Consider the following 20,287-nt stretch of genomic DNA (forward strand, 5'->3'; position numbering starts at 1 on the left):
GAAGAGAAAATTACTGAGGACCAGTAACTTACTGCAAAAGAATGACACCACCTTATAAAAGAATGCCATGGTAAATTGTCACATGAGCACTACTAGAATAAACCAAAGTACACGAAAATTAATTCACCAAACATTTATTGAGTGAGCTCTGAGTTGGTCACTGAGCTGGGTCCTGAAAGTGCAATTTCTTTGTGTATGTGATATAATATACTTAGAAACGAAGAATTTGTTGAAGATTCACTACCAAATTGGAAGTCCTTTGCTTTCCTGAGAACATTCAATATTCATTTTCTTAGAGGAAATTACTTGTTATACATTGACATTTTCAGTAGAGGGCACTAGGAGATCAAGATAGTTTTGAACTTCAGTTTATCAAAATAGTTCACAGGAGCATCTTTCAGAACTGTGTAGTCGTGATTTCAAAAAGCATATCAAGTGTTTCAAAAATGGAATAAGCCATGAACCAAAAGAAAGAGGTTTGATATATGAATATCAGTAAGATCACTAAGGTCAATATTCTAGCTGTTTGCACAATGACAGATTTTTTGAGTGATTCTATTTATAAAATGATTTCCATCACTTATTTGCAAGTCTCTATTAGGACCACTAGGAAAGACCGGTTTAACATGGCACTTATGAAAGAGATGGCTTAGGTGGTAGAATAAAAATTGGGCCACAAGTCAAAGAGCTAGAATTTGAGAGACCCACCCCTCGCACCCCAGTTTGCCTTTTGCTAATTACGTGGCCTGGGGGAAAACATTGCATCCATAAAACAAGAACAGGATGCCATATAGAAAGAACATGCATGATACAAACAAGCAAACAAAACAAAACCAAAAAAAATCAGCTCTTGTAAATTAATACTTGGAGAACTTAAAGAAAAAAATCAATATCTGGAAGACAATGCTGTGAAAAAAGAAGTAGAGCAAATTGCAAAACAGCAGAGGTAGAAATGGGAGGAGGGAGAGGAATTAGAGGACTAATCTCAATGGACCAACACCCGAGGAACCAAAGTCTCAGAATGCAAGAACAGAGGAAACAAAACGGTAGAATTAATCAATGGACATATTCAAACTGAATTGAAAGATATGAGTTTCCAGACTGAAAATGCTTACATAGCGTGCGGCACAATCGCTACAAACAGAGCCATGTGAAGGCACATCACGAACTTTCAGAAACCTGAAGACAATGAACAATTCTCTGAGCTTCTAGAAGTAAAAACAGGACATATGTGGTGGGCAGAATTCTAACTGCAGGATTTCCTTATCCCCTGTGAACTTGTGTACTATGGGTATGAAGGATTTCACCCTCATCCATACTAAAACTGCCATTTTAGTTCCAAACCTTATAAAACTTGTTTTCTCTTTAGAGGCACATATATCTTTGGGGAAAATAAACAATTAAAAAAGGAGGAGGTCGTGAAAGGGATCTCTCCAAATTAGATGTAAATGGCTTTTTGAGAGGAAAACAGCAGCGGTAAAACGAATGCTGGATTATTTCTTGCCTATTTTACAGCTATGCAAAACAACGTTCTGGATCCCTCTGGGAGTCGGGAGAGAAGGAGTCTGTGAGATCGTGTAAGGCGAACGGACCCTCATGGAAATCAAACTCGTGACCTTGGCACTATTTTGCCATGCTCTGCCCAACTGAGCTAATAGGCTCACACAGAAAGCTGAAACGTGAGATTTTTTTAAAAAAACTATTTCTCCAAATTTTGCTATCCCTGTTGATTATAATCTTCAAAAATAATCAAAAAATTATATTTTTTGAGAGCTTTTACACTTTTACACAGGTCCTGGTTGAAGATGGTAGATCGATCGTATGAATTTATTGCCTCTCCTGCCTAAGACTGACCTAAAATTAAGGGAATGGGAGAAGAAACAGCAGCATAAGAAATTTCAACAAGCTTTTGAAAACCTGAAATCAGATGAAGTAGTAACTGATTCCGCAGGACAGACTGAATAGCCCCAGGAAAAAATACTTTGCGAGGCCTCCAGTGAAAGGCTGGCTCCCACCTAATTGCCCTAAACTAACTAAACAGAACAAAGGGATCCAGGGAAGACAGAGATAACATAAGAAGAAGAAAACTTTGGAAAACTTAAAACTTTCAGAGAGGTAAGAGATTATATGACTCATTCAAAACAAAACAGAATGCCATAAAAAATAGAGGACACGAAAGATGTCTTAGAAGTTTAAAATATAGGAGTCAAATTAGTGATGTGATGAGAAGGATTGGGAAACAAAGTTGATGAACTCTTCCAGAAAGCAGAAAAAGTTAGAAAGTAAAAGAGAGAAGTTGATCCCGAAAGCCAAAATCCAAGTTGTAGAATTTCTGCCAAAGGGAAGAGTAAAGAGAGATAAGTAAGTAAACTCTCAGAACAATGCTAGAAAATTCCCCACACCCAAATGACAGTAGTCTGTATGTTGAAAAATAATAATGTGATATAAAATACTAAAACTCCTGGAGCGATGACCGACTGAAAGAAATATTTGCACAAAGGTGCGTCAGTGTGAAATTTTAAAAAACCATGGATAAGGAGAAGATTCTTAAAGCTTCCAGAGAGGAACAATCTCCAGATTCAAAGGAGAAAGAAAGAGAATGGCATGAAAATTCTGTTATCAGGACTGAATGCCAGAAGATAAGGAAGCCATGGCTTTCAGAATTCTGAGGAAAAAATACTTTTCAAACCAGAAGATAGATTAAAGAAATTTTCATGGATTCAAGGACCCAGAAAACTTATTTTCTGTTCATCTTTCTCTGAATTTTACTCAGGATGTACTCCAACAAAAACTAGATGTGGATCAAAACAGAGGAAGACATGGAATCTACCAAAGTTCAATACGGCACCAAAGAAGCAGGCTGGAAGAGCCATCAACACAGACTGAAACAAGAGAGAGGCTTCCACATATGAGTCCCTAGGAAAATAAGGAAACTGATCGTTTTTCTGTTACACATCAGTATTTGGAGACCACTGGTGGATTATGAACCAATTTGAGCAGTTATAAACATTTGTTAATCCTTTAATTTTTAATTTTCGTTTTACGTAAAAGTATTCTAGAAATGCAAAAAAAAAAAGAAATATAATCATAGTACAGCTTGGAATTCTGAAGTGAACAGTATTTACATAGACATAAACACAGATCAATTGAACTAAAAATTATGATATAATTACATTAGACGTGTGGAGAGTAGGTGAAGGGACTATAAAAGGCCTTAATTCACTTGATCGTAAATTCCACAGAGTCAGGGATTTGTCTGTTTTGTCTCCTCTGGCATCCCCAGAACGCAAAGCACACAGTAGGTGCTCAAACAATATCTGATTTACTATCATCTATCATACCAAGGAAGTCAACAGATGGTATCCAAAATGGTGAATCAAGCAGCAGCTCTGTAAGGATATCGTCTAGGAATATGTGGATAGATTTGAATATATACACATACAAAGAAACAGCTAAACTGACGTAAAAGAAAAAAAGTAATCGTTTCCGAGACGATCACTGGGAGTTAGTCTGAAGGCGTGCGGCCAGAAACTACTATTCGTCTTTATAACTTATTTGGTGCTCTTGGATATTTTTTAAATTATGTGTATGTAATAAATATTTTGATTACATTTTTTAACACAGACTGATAAAAGTTTAAAATAAAACGATTTTCGGTAATAAAATATTTTTCAAAGAAAGTCCTGAGCAATAAATAGAAGCTGGCCACAAAGTGATCGTGAGTTCTTTATTAAGAAACATATGCCAAACAAAATCTCACTTGCTGTTTTGGCACCTTGACAATTGTTTCGTCAGAAAAGGTAAGGATGACTGAGCCAATAAGATTCAAGTTTAAATGCACTGTCCTCAAAGGTACGAGGTGACAATGGATTTAGAGAAAGCTTTAAGGGTGATTTATCTTGCACAGTTTTTGATTTAATCTAGTATTATGATAGTGGACAAGGTTAAATTATGCCTCGCTATGCAATTATGTCTATTTAAAATTCTTATATTGCTGAGCAAATGATATATTTATTTATTTGGTCACGCTAAGAGATCTAGGGTTCTTTTAAATGGAGCAAATGCAAGGTGGATGATTAATTCTCAGCTTTGGTGCTAAAACTTTAATAATTCTCAAGGATTTCTTACCCGCCCCTCCCCCTCCCGCCCTCAAATTGGAATGTTTGCCACTTTCTTTCCTCTTCTAACATTAGTAACCTATGACTTTTGAGTTGAGCTTTACTAGGTCCTTGGACTACAGTTTGTGAAACAAAGCAGGAACTTTAGAATCAGGTAATGAATGACGCTGCAGATCCTGTTACCTGCTAACCTTATGACTGCGAGTCAATTCCTTCTCCAAGCCTGTTTCTACAGCTTGAAAATGGGGGATACTGTCACTTACTATATCATATTGCTGATGAAATTAAAGAAGAGATCAATATGTAGATTCTGTTATTTGATTTTGCGACATGTGTTTCTCTTCTCAGAGGTTTACTTTATGACATGTATATGTTCATTTATCTTATAAAGTGAATTAAAATGAATTAGAGTTTGGCTTTCAGGATTCCATGAAGCCCTCTGATGTAGCTGTGCTGTTGCCAAACCAAGGCACTGAGACTTCAATTCACAGTGATGACGTTTAAGAGGAGCCAAGGTGGGAACCATTAGTTAAGCGATGGGTACATAGGGTCTTCTTTATATCTTTCTGCCTTTTTTGTATATATTTGAAAATTGCTATACTAAAAAAGCTAAAACAAAGGTGGGCTCCTGATAAAGGAAAAGGTGTTAAACCAGTTTCCCGAGCAGAGCATTTGTTGGTACAGATGCTCAATTGTTGAGTCCATTTTCTTGTAAATTATTTTCCACTGTAAATTCAATTCTTGTTTTTGTTTTTATTACACAGAGCAGCCTACGTGACAATAATGAAGATCTACTCTCTTCTTAGCTAAGTAGGACCTTGTCCAGCCACACACCTGAAGGAGAGACCCTCCAGGGAAATCCAGGGAGGAAATAAAGTGTCCATGAGTCAGCCTGTGGAACTTTCTCTGCACTGACACCAAATCAAAGCTTCCGCTAGCTACTAGGACTGTTTTGTTGCCTAAGCACTTGGAAGAGACAATAAGACCCAGGGTGTAGCTATTAATGGACTCCAGCACTTCCTTCTTTTCTGGCGATGTTTGTTGCAAAAGTCCAAGTGTTGCTTGTGGAAACCTAGATAAGTCATTATTTGGATTATTATTCTCACTGAAACTCCACTGGTGTCTCTAGTTAAATAAAGCCTTTCCTGTTCTAAACTATTTGACCGGGTTGTTTATACATGAGGTTAGGCCAGGCCTAGTCTTCCCCACAAAGGCTGTGTTTTGCTGGTCCTTCAGGTGATTCATCTACTATATACACATAAAAATTACAGTTCACAAGGTTGTTGTAAGAATTAATTAACGTTTGCTGTGCACTTTATGATCCTCCGATAAAAGGCACCAAGGAAATGCGATGTGTCAACATAAAATAATAACACCAGTCCACATTGTAAACAATGTTGGGATCTTTTCGAATGAAAAGTAGAGTATTAACTTCAAGTTATTTTTATTAGTGTTTGCAGAAGAATCGAAACAGTACTTGGAGGGACATAATGCAATGAGAGATTTGCAGATGAATATGTAACTAAAAGAAGGCAGCAGACAATACTTCTATTGCAGAATAAGGAAATACAGCCTTTTGCTTTGGGATACCTAAATATCAAGAAGAAAAAAGCAAGAAACAAAGAAAGGAAAGGGAAAAAAAAAAAAAAGTACATGCGCAGCGGTCAGAGAAGGGAGCCTAAAAACAATGATGAAGATCCTTGATTCTTCAGATACTTTTCCCATCGAGATGAATGATTATAAAATGGACGAAAAGAGTTTATTAGAGATATTCGATCTTATCTTACTCTTCAGAGTTTTACATGTGGTTGGGGGAAGACAGTTCAAAGGAAGAGAAGAGAAAGAGGGAGGAAAAACTGGGTAAACGTAAAAATCTGTAGACACAGGAGAGCCTGAGAGTAATTTTGAGAAACCTGCGGGTTATTTTGAACCCATCCTATTTCATTCCCCTGATAGTGAAGGCAGAATACCTCCTCCCAGAGAGCAGTTCCTCCCGTCCACCGCCACCTGCCTCCCCCCAATTGGATCCCTCGGCTTCTCAGACTTAGATTTCCACAGCAGCCACCCACTGGCCATGCTAGACGTTGACATTCTCACCTTGTACACCGAACTCATCATATCTGAACTCCAATCAGTTTTAAAGCTTTCCCTGCCTGTGCCAGCTCACAGCCATCTTTCCCTTTTTCTGACCTTTTTGGTATCTGGGCACCTAGAGTATGTGCCATGAACTTTAATGTTGTTCTTAACTATACGATGAGGTCGTAACCTCCTGGAGGACAAGGACTGTTCTCTTTTTTTTATTTTTTATTTTTGACGGCTACAGCACCTGGTCTTCCTCGGTGGTCTCCCATCCAAGTACTAACCAAGCCCGACCCGGCTTAGCTTCTGAGATCAGATGAGATCCGACGCGTTCAGGGTGGCATGGCTGTAGACAGGACTGTTTTTGATGCACATTTTTTCATGGCACAGAGTGAAGCACTTAAAAGGAACACAGTAGATGTTTGCCTGATTGGCCGATCACAACCGTGGGCTCTGCTGTCTTCCTTTGCAACCACGATGGTGGGGCCCGTGAGAAGCCCTGGTTTTGGAACCGAAGCTGAGTGAGAATTCTGCCTCTGCCACTTACATTCCACCTCTGTTGCCTGAATGTGCGTGAGATTTTTATTTTCAAACATCCAGAGAGCCACTAAGACAAATGCGAGACATGTCCCTCCAGCCCCTGACCTGTGGAGGAAGACGTCACATCTGGCAACAGGAGCCATCGGCCGTGTGCTCTGGCACGGGACAGGAATGCTTCGTCAGCCACGTCCGCAGCCTAATGGAAATGTCACCCCTCAAGTTTTCGACTTCCCTTGCTACGATTCTATTCTCTTTCTGGTTTTCCAGATGCCCCGATATCAGGAAAAATGAGTCCCACAGAGAGAGGAAGAGATTCCAGACACTAGAAAGGATTAGATCACAGGACATTGTGGCTGTGTATTAGTGTCTTATGAGTTTGGTCAGTGCGAATTGCCTTCAAGACACTCCTCACCTTTAAGCAACTGAGAAAACTCAGTTTATAAAAAAACCTGAGGAACAGGTCGGTGGTGATCCTGTCAATTATTCCGCCAAAGAGGGCCTACCAGAGCAGCCAGCTCCAAAGCCATGCTCCCAACTTCGTCCCCCGGACTGCTACACACTTCTGCTTGTTAACCATCTGTCCTAATTTGGGTTACACCAGAGGAGCCTTACAGTACAATGAATGGTCAAGAAGGTAGACTTTAAAGATAGGTGGCCTCGATGTGAAGCATGATTCTGTTATTTACTAAGTTACCCTCCGGTGCCTAAGTTTCCTCATGAAATAAGATGCTAATTGCACCTTATTTCTACTTCACAAGAATGTCATGAGACGCTACCATACATACAATGCTTCAAATAAGTCTTTGATGAATAATAATCATGCAAGTCCCAGGTAGGACTATGATCAAATTAGTTTAGCCCCAGTCTGTTGACTCATTTTGGTAAAATATGAGGTTTAATGTTGTTCTTAACTATACGATGAGGTCGTAACCTCCTGGAGGACAAGGACTGTTCTCTTTTTTTTATTTTTTATTTTTGACGGCTACAGCACCTGGTCTTCCTCGGTGGTCTCCCATCCAAGTACTAACCAAGCCCGACCCGGCTTAGCTTCTGAGATCAGACGAGATCCGGCGCGTTCAGGGTGGCATGGCTGTAGACAGGACTGTTTTTGATGCACATTTTTTCATGGCACAGAGTGAAGCACTTAAAAGGAACACAGTAGATGTTTGCCTGATTGGCCGATCACAACCGTGGGCTCTGCTGTCTTCCTTTGCAACCACGATGGTGGGGCCCGTGAGAAGCCCTGGTTTTGGAACCGAAGCTGAGTGAGAATTCTGCCTCTGCCACTTACATTCCACCTCTGTTGCCTGAATGTGCGTGAGATTTTTATTTTCAAACATCCAGAGAGCCACTAAGACAAATGCGAGACATGTCCCTCCAGCCCCTGACCTATGGAGGAAGACATCACATCTGGCAACAGGAGCCATCGGCCGTGTGCTCTGGCACGGGACAGGAATGCTTCGTCAGCCACGTCCGCAGCCTAATGGAAATGTCACCCCTCCAGTTTTCGACTTCCCTTGCTACGATTCTATTCTCTTTCTGGTTTTCCAGATGCCCCGATATCAGGAAAAATGAGTCCCACAGAGAGAGGAAGAGATTCCAGACACTAGAAAGGATTAGATCACAGGACATTGTGGCTGTGTATTAGTGTCTTATGAGTTTGGTCAGTGCGAATTGCCTTCAAGACACTCCTCACCTTTAAGCAACTGAGAAAACTCAGTTTATAAAAAAACCTGAGGAACAGGTCGGTGGTGATCCTGTCAATTATTCCGCCAAAGAGGGCCTACCAGAGCAGCCAGCTCCAAAGCCATGCTCCCAACTTCGTCCCCCGGACTGCTACACACTTCTGCTTGTCAACCATCTGTCCTAATTTGGGTTACACCAGAGGAGCCTTACAGTACAATGAATGGTCAAGAAGGTAGACTTTAAAGATAGGTGGCCTCGATGTGAAGCATGATTCTGTTATTTACTAAGTTACCCTCCGGTGCCTAAGTTTCCTCATGAAATAAGATGCTAATTGCACCTTATTTCTACTTCACAAGAATGTCATGAGACGCTACCATACATACAATGCTTCAAATAAGTCTTCGATGAATAATAATCATGCAAGTCCCAGGTAGGACTATGATCAAATTAGTTTAGCCCCAGTCTGTTGACTCATTTTGGTAAAATATGAGGAATAATTTAAAGAACTTGTTTAAAGTTTGTGAATATTTACTTCCCCATTTTCATCAGTTTCTTTTGACCACAAATGTTACCCCATAGCAATTGACAGTAATTCCTTAAAAACAAAAAGGCCCTCTGGGCTTTTTTCCTGAGGTCATTGAGGATGGGTAGAGAAAGCCGAAGCAGTAGTTTGTCAGTCTTGTAAGGAGAAACGTAGATATGGCAGTTATCCCATAAACCTGAGGGAAAAAGGTCTCCAGAGGCTTCACAGGATCTCAAGAAATGCTCCACATCTGCCTCCTTTTGAACCAGAGTTTCTGACTTAACTGAAGGTTGGTTTGACGCTTGCTCTTAGTCGTATAAGGAGACTGTCTTCAATCTTTCAGTAGGTAAAGTTATTCGTAATACAAGTAAGCTCTTAGTTAATACACAAGAATGTGCAAGATCATAGACATTCTCCTAGGAGACTGAAATACACTGTATCCAATATATCCTTTGGAACACTTTTATAGAATTCTTTAAAAATTCACCTCCAACCTTCGACAACTATTTCTGAGTCTTCAACATCTTATGAAGGTTCAAAACCAAACTGATCTTTTGGTTTGATTCCAAAATCTCTACTGAGAATAGCTGAAAATATGTTTTCTCAGAGCCAAGTGTATTGGGTGGGTTTGGTGGCCCAGCTTAAGAGTCCAGATTCTAGAGCTGGCTGTCAAGATTCAACTCCCAGTTTTACCACTTTTTTGATGAGTGACCTCAGGGCAAGCAACTTGATCTTTCCCTTTCCTCCATTTCCTCATTTGTAAAAGAGAGATTATGATAACAATACCCATTTAGAAGTCTGTCGTAAGAATTAAATAAATCAGTATATTTAGAACAATGCCTGACACAGTAAGCACCCCATTAATATTGGTTGCTATTGTTATATTTGTTGTCATTTATTGAATTATCTCAAAATGAGTTTTCATACATCTTACCTAAAAGGCTAGGTGTGGTAAGCATATGATTTTTAAAAACAGTATAGCATGGGTTTATCTGCCTAGCCCTCTGCTTCTGATTCCATGTGGTCTTGGTGAAGTTTCTAAGCAAGGTCCTCATTTTCCCAACCACAAGTGTGGGCACATGCCACAGTTTGGGCCAATTCCTTCCTCTCTGGGACTTTCCTGCCCATGGTGCCGAGGATGTGGGGAGGAAAGAGGCTTCTTGCTTTTGCATTATGAACTGTAAGAATTTGCCCTGGGACTACCGGCCACATCCTCCCTATCCTTTTTGCTGCAGAAGAGAATGATGCCATCAAAGGGAGGCAGATAGTCCCAAGAGAAGCAGAGAGAACACATCTCTCCCCGCCTAAATAATCCAACACGGTCACAGGCATAGCAAGAGAATTCACCCTACGCACTGTCTGGGGCTGAACCACTCACCCATTATGTTCTCATAAATACTCTTCAGTGATCATTCATGTTAAACACACACACACACACACACACACACACACACACACACACACACACACGTACACACCCCAAACTCCTACCTACCGATCTAATCTGAAAAAGCAAAATGATATTTATAGATTTGCTTGCAAACGTGCCTCTAAATGAAATATATTTCTGAATTAAGTCTGAGTTCTTTTGAGATCACGTGACGAGGCAAATCCAATTTACAATCTGCAAAAGCTGCTCGAGGAATCGAGAAACTCCCTTGATGACAGGATTTTTGAATCCTTCTATAATAGTATCTTTTTTCAAGGTGTTGTAAAAACACAAATTCACACCTTAACCATTTCTAAGTGTTTAGTTAGTTCAGTGGTGTTCACTACATTCCCATTGTTGTGGAACAGATCCTTGGAACTTTTTCATCTGGCAAAACTGAAACTCTGCACCCATTAAACCCTCCCAAATTTCCCCGCTCCCCTGCCTGGGAATCACCATCCACTCTGTGTTTCCATGAATGTGATGACTCTAGATGCTTCATGTAAGTGGAACACACAGTATTTGTCCTTTTGTGGCTGGCTGATTTCACTTAGCATAATGTCCTCCAGGTTCATTTGTGTTGCAGTATAAGACAGGATTTCCTTCCTTTTTAAGGTTGAATAATATTCTATTGTGTGTATAGATCACCTTTTCTTGATCCAATCATCAGTAGGTGGACATTTAGGTTGCTTTCCATCTTGTCTATTGTGAACAATGCTGCAGTGAACATGGGTGTGCAAATACTTCTTCAAGATTCTGCTTTCAATTCTTTCGACTACATACCCACGAGTGGGATGGCCAGATCACAGATGTTTATAAGAAACTGACAAACCTTTTTCCAAAGCATTTCAAATCCTCACTAAGAACCCATGAGAGTACTACTTGGTCCACATCCTTGCAAGCATTGTGTGTAGCTAGTCTGAAAACATCAGCTTTTAAGTTAATGTCTAATAGAAGAGGTGAACCTATCTGAAGTAGTGAGCGGAGAGATAAGAGAAAAACCAGGTGAGATTTTATAAGAAGGCAGAGGAAGAGAAGGTTTCTAGAAAGAGAGACTGACCAAGGTCTCATGTACTTTTACTCTGCCTCCAATACATTTTCCACTCTATAATCAGAGAGTAATCTTTCAACAAGCAAATTTAACTATGTCTCTCCTTAGCCTTTCTGACCTCTTTCAACAAGCAAATTTAACTATGTCTCTCTTTAGCCTTTCAGACAGATTTAGCAAATAAAAATACAAGATGCCTAGTCTACGGCCATGCCACCCTGAACATGCCGGATCTCGTCTGATCTCGGAAGCTAAGCAGGGTCGGGCCTGGTTAGTACTTGGAAGGAGACCACCTAGGAATACCAGGTGCTGTAGGCGTTAAAAAAAAATACGGGATGCCCAGTTAAACTTGAATTTTATATAAGCAACAGATCATTTTTTTCAGCATATGTTTTACTCAATAGTTGAGACATACGTATACTCAAATATTGTCGTTTATCTGAAATATAAGTTTCATGGATAAATATATATCTGCAATATAAATTTAATTTGATATTCTATAATTTACCTGGCAAAAATCTGTCTTCAAGTAAAATTCAAAATCCCACTTTGGGTTTCATTGCCCACCTGCCTACCTCTGCAGCTTCTTTGCTTGGGTGCCTCTGAATCTCTGTACTTATTTCATCCAAACTGGATTTCTGTTAGTTCCTTAAAAACATCACACTTCTTCCTCTCTCCGTGTATTGGGCATGTGCTGTTCTCCCTGCCTGAAACATTTTTCTCTCTCTTTGCCTAGCGAATTTCTCCCCATCTTGTAGCTTTCAGCCTAAATGTCACTTTCTTGAGGAAGCCTCCTCTCTGTTCATCTCAGATTAGGTCAGTTCTCACTATCAAATATGCCTTGTACTTTGGCCTTCAGACATGTGGTTATCTAACTATTTATAAGTATTCTATCTTTCCTGCTAACCTGTAAGCTCTCCCAAGGAAGAGATTCTGCCTGTCTTATTCAATACTACACCGCCACGGCATAGTGACTGGCATATAACAGGTTATCAAATATTTATTGTGATTGTTCGTGAAAAGTGGATGCAAAATAATTTTGTTCTGTTTGGTTGAGAATATTTATATATCATCATTTGAGGACGTTTGAGGCTGGAATAGATATTGCAAAAACGAGGTTACAAATCACTGCAGAAAAGAACCATAAATGAACACCTCAGTGTGGTAGTTGAAATATTTTTGCAAAAAAGCTTTAAAAAGAATCCTGTTTCCATGTCATTTTAGCAAGGAGGGCTTTGATTGCCCCAAATGAAATCCTTGATTAGGAAGATTCTCATTAGCAAAAGGAATTCAAGAAAAAAGTAAAAAGCACTTTGCATTTGTAATAATTCTCAGCCCAAGAGAGATTTATCTGGAGCTTTCCCCCCTTGAGAAATCTGTGCAATATTCATTTTTAATGCAGACATTAAACGTTCTTGGCAGAACGAATAAAAAAAATTAAATCAAAAGCTTAGGAGGAGTGCTTATTATTTGAGTATAATCAGTGAACTGAGTTCACAAAAGGAAATGTAACTTAAGACACTTTCACTTCAGTGACATAGATATAGATATATTCTTAAGTTTTGAGACTCTAATGACGGGTCATAAAAATCGAGTCCCAAAGAAAGAAAAAATATAGAGTAAAGGGAAAATATATAAGAAATGAGAAAATATATTATTTCTGCACCCTAGCTAACTTAAGAAGAAAAGGAATTTTCTGGAAGAACACTGAGGGACTTGCAGTTTGGATGGTAAGGAAGGGAACTGATGGAAGCTAAATAGCCAGAATCACAGCTAACGTCAGTCTGGAAACGGCCTGGTAAGGGTACCACTGCCACTACCAGTGGATGCCTGACATCACACCAGGGATTGCTGCCACTGTCCCATCAGACTCTGGTACCACAGATGCAAGTGGAATAAATTCTACTTACTTCTGTGTAACTCACTCTGGATTCAAAGTCTCAAGTAAGAGGATGCAGTCTACCAAGAAACTTAGATCACTTTCCCTCAGTCTAGGGTTGGTGTAGTGTTGGGGCAGGAGGCGGAAGGCACAAAGCGAGTATCTGGACTTTCTGGTCCCTGTCGTGGGAGAAGAGATCCTGCCACTCGCACAAATTCACAAACGGAAAATTCCCAAACAGTGTAAGGAGGAGAGAGTAAGATGCTGGACAGGCAAAAATTATAAATATTCATTATTATATGGCCATTTTTCAGGGATATGAGGAGATAGAAGAGAATTTTTGCCCTATCCAACAGCTACTATTGCATCATTTCTGCAATTTCAGGCAATAGGTTACTAAATTATCAATCACTTGATTTAAACATAACCATACACACAGGCACATGGACACACACACACACACACACACACACACACACACACACACACACACATACACATTGATCCGCTGGCTTTTCTTCTAAGTTTGCTAGTATTCCTGTTGAGAAAGGGAAATGTTTTTCTTTGTTCTAGGTTAAATAAGAAAATGGTCACAGGTGTCATTAAACTGCAACCATAACACAGTCCACAACCTGACGATAAATCAGACAGTAATGTATTTTAACGAAGAAATTACAATGAGAGAAGGCAAATTCAGCCATGTGGAGAACCGGGAAGTCCGAATTAAATGACTCCTTTTAAAGGATGCTCCTTTACAGCCTCTTGCTGAAAAGGAGGAGCCAGTTGGGGGCACTGTTCTCTTTATACCGGCTCCTGAATGAGCCTTTGTGCTAATATTTTATCTTATCTGACATTTGTATATCAAGAGTATTAGGAAAATCTGCCCACCTCTGAACTCAGTTTCGCATTTAGTCTTGTAGGATCATCTGTATATATATGGCAATTACTCATTCAGAAATGCTTATAAATATTATGTCTGTCCTGTTGTTGTTTTAGATTGCTAAATTCCTTGGAAGGCAGGAGCTCCGTCTATTTAATTAATTGTGTTTAACACCAAACATTGCTCATTACTTGTAAGGCTTTTAATACTCCTGTCGAACATAATAATAAAATATTTTCCCTGGCTATAGCAAATATAATGTCTCTTCATATAAAACATGGTTGGCGAACAACAGTCTGGAGTCAAGCCCAGCTCACCATCTATTTTTGTCTGTTTTTGGCAAATAAAGTTTTATTGAAACACAGTCACGTTCATTTGTTTACTTATTGCCTGTGACTGTTTTCCTGCTACAATGGCAGAGTTGAGTAGTTGTGACAGAGACTATATGGCCCACAATGCCTAAAATATTTATTATTTGGCCATTTACCAAAAAAAACTTGCTGACCGTTGGTCTGCCTCAGTGGTTCTTACCACAGATGATAGGATGTGATTGCCTGTAAAATCTACAAAAAATAAAGATCCCTGGCCCCGTACCAACACCCCAAATCAGAATCTCTAGCGTCAGAGCTGGAGATACATAGTTTTTAAAAGTTCACAGCAAAACTAAGAATCACCAACCTAACATAGCACACAGTACCTAGTATAATTTTAATAACTCATTCATTGAATGTCTGATAGATGCCAGACATTGTACTTGATCTACATGTATTTTTTTCATTTAATCTCTATAACAACCATCCTAGATACATTTCACAATCCTTATAGTACAGGAAATTGAAGCTTTCTAAGTTTAACTCGTAGAGACTCACACAGCTAGTAAGTGGTAGAGCTTGGGTTTGTACTGTCTTTCTTCCTGTCCAAGACTGACAACAGAGGACAAGTAAGCAGGTAGAGAAGGCATCGGATTCTTCTCCCCTGAGATTTGCTTTTCCTCAGCAGGGTATGTCCCATTGCGGATGCTACACTGGCCTGCATGAGAACAACCGGCCTGTGTATGGCTACAGAAAGTAACACAGCTGAGAAAAGCCTGGACATTCGAACATTCGAGTAAGACTTTATTCAAATACAGAGGTTAAAGGGGAAATAAACTCATGGAGCTGCGTGAAGCTGAATGTTCACGTTCAATGAGGGGTCTACCACAGGGATGTCTTTCTATCTGGTTTGTGACCCGCCATTTTTTTTAGCTTTTTTTTTTTTTTTTAATTAAGCCTACAGCACTTGGTCTTCCTAGGTGGTCTCCCATCCAAGTACTAACCAGGCCCAACCCTGCTTAGCTTCCGAGATCAGACGAGGTCGGGCATGTACAGGGTGGCATGGCCGTAGACTATGACCCACCATTTTTAATCCCTAATCTCTAGGGAAGTCATGAGAACTCGAAAGATCCTAGGAAGTAAGGTATCAAGCAAAAAGATATTTCCTCTCTATCTTGCTCAAAACACACTTTCAGATTCTGGTTTTTTTCTGAATGATTTACACATCAATGTCCAACATTTTCTTAACCAGTTACTAATGACGTGATAAACCTAATATTGCCCAAAAGAGAATGAACATACATTTGTGTGAGAGGATATCATTTGGTTACAAAACACATTTGATCACAATATATCTATAATTGCTTATTTAGACAAGATTGAGCTCTAAATGAGGTTCAAGTCATTAGCTATATGAATGTTAATCCTTTCATACTAATCTTAAATCTATTCCCGTTTGTTCTGGTATGTGTTTTCTAATATCTCCTGGTGTGACTCAGATAATTTTGGTAATCAGTTTTTTATTCTAGTATACTATTTATTGTTGCTGATTATACCCCTAAAGTATTGATATTTTATGATACAAAGAGTAATTAGTAAAAGCTTCAGATTTAACCAGATTTAAAATTGTACCTTCACAAGGGTGCCTTTTATTCATAAGCATAAGATTCTTAAAGTAAGCATTTATTATTATTATTATTATTATTATTATTATTATTATGGACTGAATTGTGTCCATTCCTTCCCTCCCCCCCCCCCCCCCCGCCCAAATTTGTGTTATAGTCCTAACCCCCAGTACCTCAGAATGTGACTATTTGGAGGTAGGTCCTTTAAGTAAGTAATTAAGGTAAAATGAGGTCATATGGGAAAGGCCTGACCCAACATACCTGGTGTCCTTACGAGAGGACACAGACAGAGTAGAGACCATGTGATGAGAGGCAGAAGATGGCCTCCATAAGCCAAGGAAAGAGGCCTTGGAAGAAACCTAACTTGCCTACACCTTGATATTGGACTTCTAGTCTCCAGGAAACTGTGAGAAAATTTCTGTTGTTTAATTCATCCAGTCTGTGGTATTCATGGCAGCCCCAGCAAACTAACACAAGAATGAAAACCAACAATATCCCACTGAGTTTTGCCCACTGAAAAGTGGAGCTCCTTCCTCTTAGGACACTGTTTGAAGTAGTGCCTAAAACAGGCCTCTTTGTGGAAAGTTGTTTGACATCTCTTTAGTGAAGAGGTGCTGTTCGCCATCCCCCTGGGCTAGTCTCAGGAGGTCTGTAAAGTTCAGACACGTTCAATATTGGGCTGGAGGCCTTCGTGGGAGGTAGGTCAGCTCAGAAGCAATTTCAGGTAGGACTTAGAAAGATCATTTTATTTCGCTCTTTAGATATCAATCTATAGGGACTCAGTTGCAGAAATCCCAAAACTTACTTGGGTGACATCTGCCAAGATTACTTTGGATTGTTGCCCTGAATTTGAGGCAACCCCTTAGGCCTAGTCTGCAGATGCTGACTTCGGCCTGGTTTGGAACTAGACTCTAGTGATGAAGGGTAGATCGGAGACTCTTGGTTTCCTCACATTTCCTTAGTGTAATTTCTTAGGACATCTTCCTCTATTTCTTATTTATCTTCTAGAGATTAATCTCAATGAACGCTGGTAATAGGAGTGTGGACTTGGGGAGGAAGTAGATTATAAAGAATCTATGTGTGGGGAGAGTAAGGATGGAAAGATGGAGAGGACTCAGTTGGCCTCCACCCTATTTTCCCTAAAGCAGCTCAGAAAATTCAAATGACTCAGTTCCAGTACCCCCTACTTTGTGCATGTGTTTATGTCTGAGGATGTCATTCCCCCTCCCACTACCTAAACCATTTCCACTGAAGAGTTGTCAGGTCCCAGCTGCACTTTAACCGGATTTTTCAGTTAATCCAAACTCTGTTCTCACATCTCCAATTTCCCATTCCTTATCCTTCCTCAGTCCTACCCACCCTACTTCTATACCTGTGGGTACACATCTAATATCATACATAATATTGCCGCCTGACAAAAGGTAGGTTCTGCGACATTAGAATGAAGATTCCCACTGTCTTCCTTTTAACTTACATAGAACTTTGTAGCTTCTATGCGATAATCACCAGGCTACTTTATACTCTCGGTGTTGACATGCATGTCTTATTGTATTCCTCCTACTATATTGTTAAATTTTTTAAAGGCAGGGACATATGACTCATTCATTTGAAATTTTTCCTCCCATCCCAGCCCTTACAACTCTCTAATCCTCTCTTCAATAACATGCTGTTTATTAACAAGGAGTTGGGTAGATATGTGGTCTATCCAACCTTTGTGAGTCTCTGTCTCATTTGTTGAGATAAGTAGATTGGTATCTAAGGTCCTTTCTAGCCTTAGTAGGATAAATAATGCTTTAGGTTGACAAATACACATTCCAGAGCAATTTTTAAGCACGTAGTAGCTTAAAAATCACTCAGCATAACCGAAAAAGCAGGAGTTATTCTCAAACATAAAAAAATAAATAAATAAGGAACAACATAGTACAGGCATATCAAAAAATACACTGAAAAAATTCATCTTGCACTATTCTAATTTGTGTGTGACCTAAAAAATAGGATTAATATTATTTTAGAGTTCGTGCTAAGAGCAAAATGTATTTGATGACGTGTCATCTTTATTTGATCAAGAAACTAAAGACTATAATGACATATACAGAAAATGGATTTTAGAAAAATTTCAATACTTCCTATATGCCATGCTCTGTTCTAAGTCTTTTACGTGAAATGACTCATTTAATTTTCATAGAGTATCAATGGCAGACGATGAGGCAGAGTCTAAATTTCTAGGCGTTCTGTATCAGAATTAAATAATAAAATATAAAATAAAAATAAATAGTTTAAATTGTGTTAAAGCCACATGATTCCTAAGAGTAAGTGACTATAAAACATTTAAGCTGTTTCTTCTTCAGTAATTCATTCTTTAAGTGTTACCTCAGCTCAAGGTACTTCTCAAACACTGTTTGACTGCACTAATTCAAATTTCACTGGATATAAACAAATGTACAATTTTAAGAGTTTAGGAGTGAAAATATGTATAATTTAAATTTCAACATAGTCTTATTTAATCTCGTTTATATTAATTCTCAACACCCTGAAAAATGTTACTATTATACAACAATAACATAGCAAAAACTTTTGAACAGCAAAATTGGGGAAAAAAGCTTAATTTACTAGCTAAAATTCTTACGGAATTCAGGAATAAAATCCGGAATATCCGTTTTTTCTCACCGAATAACCATGTTATCTTTCTTGTAAGTAGACTCACTCAGTCTCAAGGGATAAACCATTCTCTGTATCTTATACCTTTAGCCTAAGTGGAGAGTTTAAAGAATATAAACGCTTCTCATAGATGTTTTTATTGTTAACACTTTAGTGTTTTTCTTCAAAGCTGCTCTTCTCCTTTTCCTGCCAAATCTTTGTTTAATTATAAAATTAAAATGAATTTTGGGAAGCTCCTCCATTTTTTTACGTTTGACTGAAGTACTGATGAAATAAATTTAACTTAAAAACCATATTTTTTTAAAGGGAAACTTGAAGGGGCTTTACCAACTGAGGTACAACTATTAATAGTTTTAAGAAATTACATTATCTAGGTTGCTAGGTTGTAATGGAAGTTGGGTTGCTTGCTTTACCTAAACAAGGAAAACGGGCATGTTTGCCTAGCAACAGCCGCTAAAACCTTCTGTTGTGGAAGGTTCCCTAGGAGTGAGCAGGGAGGAGGAGGGAAAAGCAGGAACAGATTAATCTGTTTTTCTTACCAGGGGACTGAGGCCTGGCTGTCTGAAGGAGATAGCCTTTAGGTTAGCACACAGTAGCCCAGTCCCTCTGTGAGAGCTAGACATTTGCTCTTTGTAGGACTGGAGTTACTAATTAGTAGGTTGAAGAGAAGATTATAGCTTTAGCCCACTTCAAAGGCAGTAATTTCCAATCGATAGAAAGACATCGCTGCGTCTTCTAAAAAGCAGCTGAAATCTGAGTAGCAGGAGAGCTTTAGAAACTACAAAGAACTCTTTCTTCCCTGCTCAGAGTTTAGGAAGGTGTGTGATATATTATTTACAAGTAATATAAAAACACTCTCTTGTCGCAGTGATTGGGTTTATCACGATAAAGACATAAGGGTCTCTAAATATGGTACAGTACTTTCTTGGTGTTGGTGATGTATGTAGTGCAAAGGACAGGAAAGCCAAACCTCTGCTCTCTTGGCCAAGGCCTGACACAAATAAGGGGAAGATAATGGAGGGTGCTTATTTGAGGACCATCTCTCTCCTCTAGTCTAGACCACTTATTTGGAAACTAGGACCGCATGGTACAGAAAGAATTCCATTTCCCTTCTAACAAGGAAAGGTTTGGCCAAGCCGAGTTGCCTTGCAGACAGGGGGGTCTCCCCTTACCCCACGTCAAAATGGCTTCTTCTCCACGAAGGAGAAGAAACTTCCGATCACCCCGAAGTTAGGTCTGCTACGGACCGGGCCGAACCTTCTCCTGTCGTCCCCGAGAGCGTTTACTGTCCGGAGGCCTGGGGACGCGTTTCGGGGCGGCGGGCGTGCGGGCTGCGTCGCCCCGTGGGAGACCCTGGGGAGGGCTGCCCGGGGCCAAGCCGGGGTGATGGAGAACCCCGACAAACCGAGGCGAGAACTTCTGGGGCAGGTGAGGGGGGGATGTGGAAAAGAAACCCGAGTGGGGGGCACGAGGGCTGAGAAGGCACGGGGGCAGGGGTCGGGGGGCAGCGC

General features: G+C 39.6%; 1 non-coding gene and 3 pseudogenes across 1 annotated transcript; 1 reads left to right on the top strand and 3 right to left on the bottom strand.

Annotated features, from left to right (window-relative positions):
- Nucleotides 1–6,432: 6,432 nt before the first annotated feature.
- On the bottom strand, nt 6,433–6,551 carry LOC111740556 (annotated as a pseudogene).
- Nucleotides 6,552–7,716: 1,165 nt separating this feature from the next.
- On the bottom strand, nt 7,717–7,835 carry LOC111740552 (annotated as a pseudogene).
- Nucleotides 7,836–11,623: 3,788 nt separating this feature from the next.
- Nucleotides 11,624–11,741, top strand: LOC111740554 (annotated as a pseudogene).
- Nucleotides 11,742–15,448: 3,707 nt separating this feature from the next.
- LOC111740582 lies at nt 15,449–15,567 on the bottom strand. The gene has a single exon (XR_002780653.1). It is a non-coding gene; the product is annotated as a 5S ribosomal RNA (ribosomal RNA).
- Nucleotides 15,568–20,287: the final 4,720 nt, after the last annotated feature.

The sequence above is a fragment of the Pteropus vampyrus genome, unplaced genomic scaffold (genome assembly GCF_000151845.1).
Source record: "Pteropus vampyrus isolate Shadow unplaced genomic scaffold, Pvam_2.0 Scaffold65, whole genome shotgun sequence".
Lineage (NCBI taxonomy): Eukaryota > Metazoa > Chordata > Mammalia > Chiroptera > Pteropodidae > Pteropus > Pteropus vampyrus.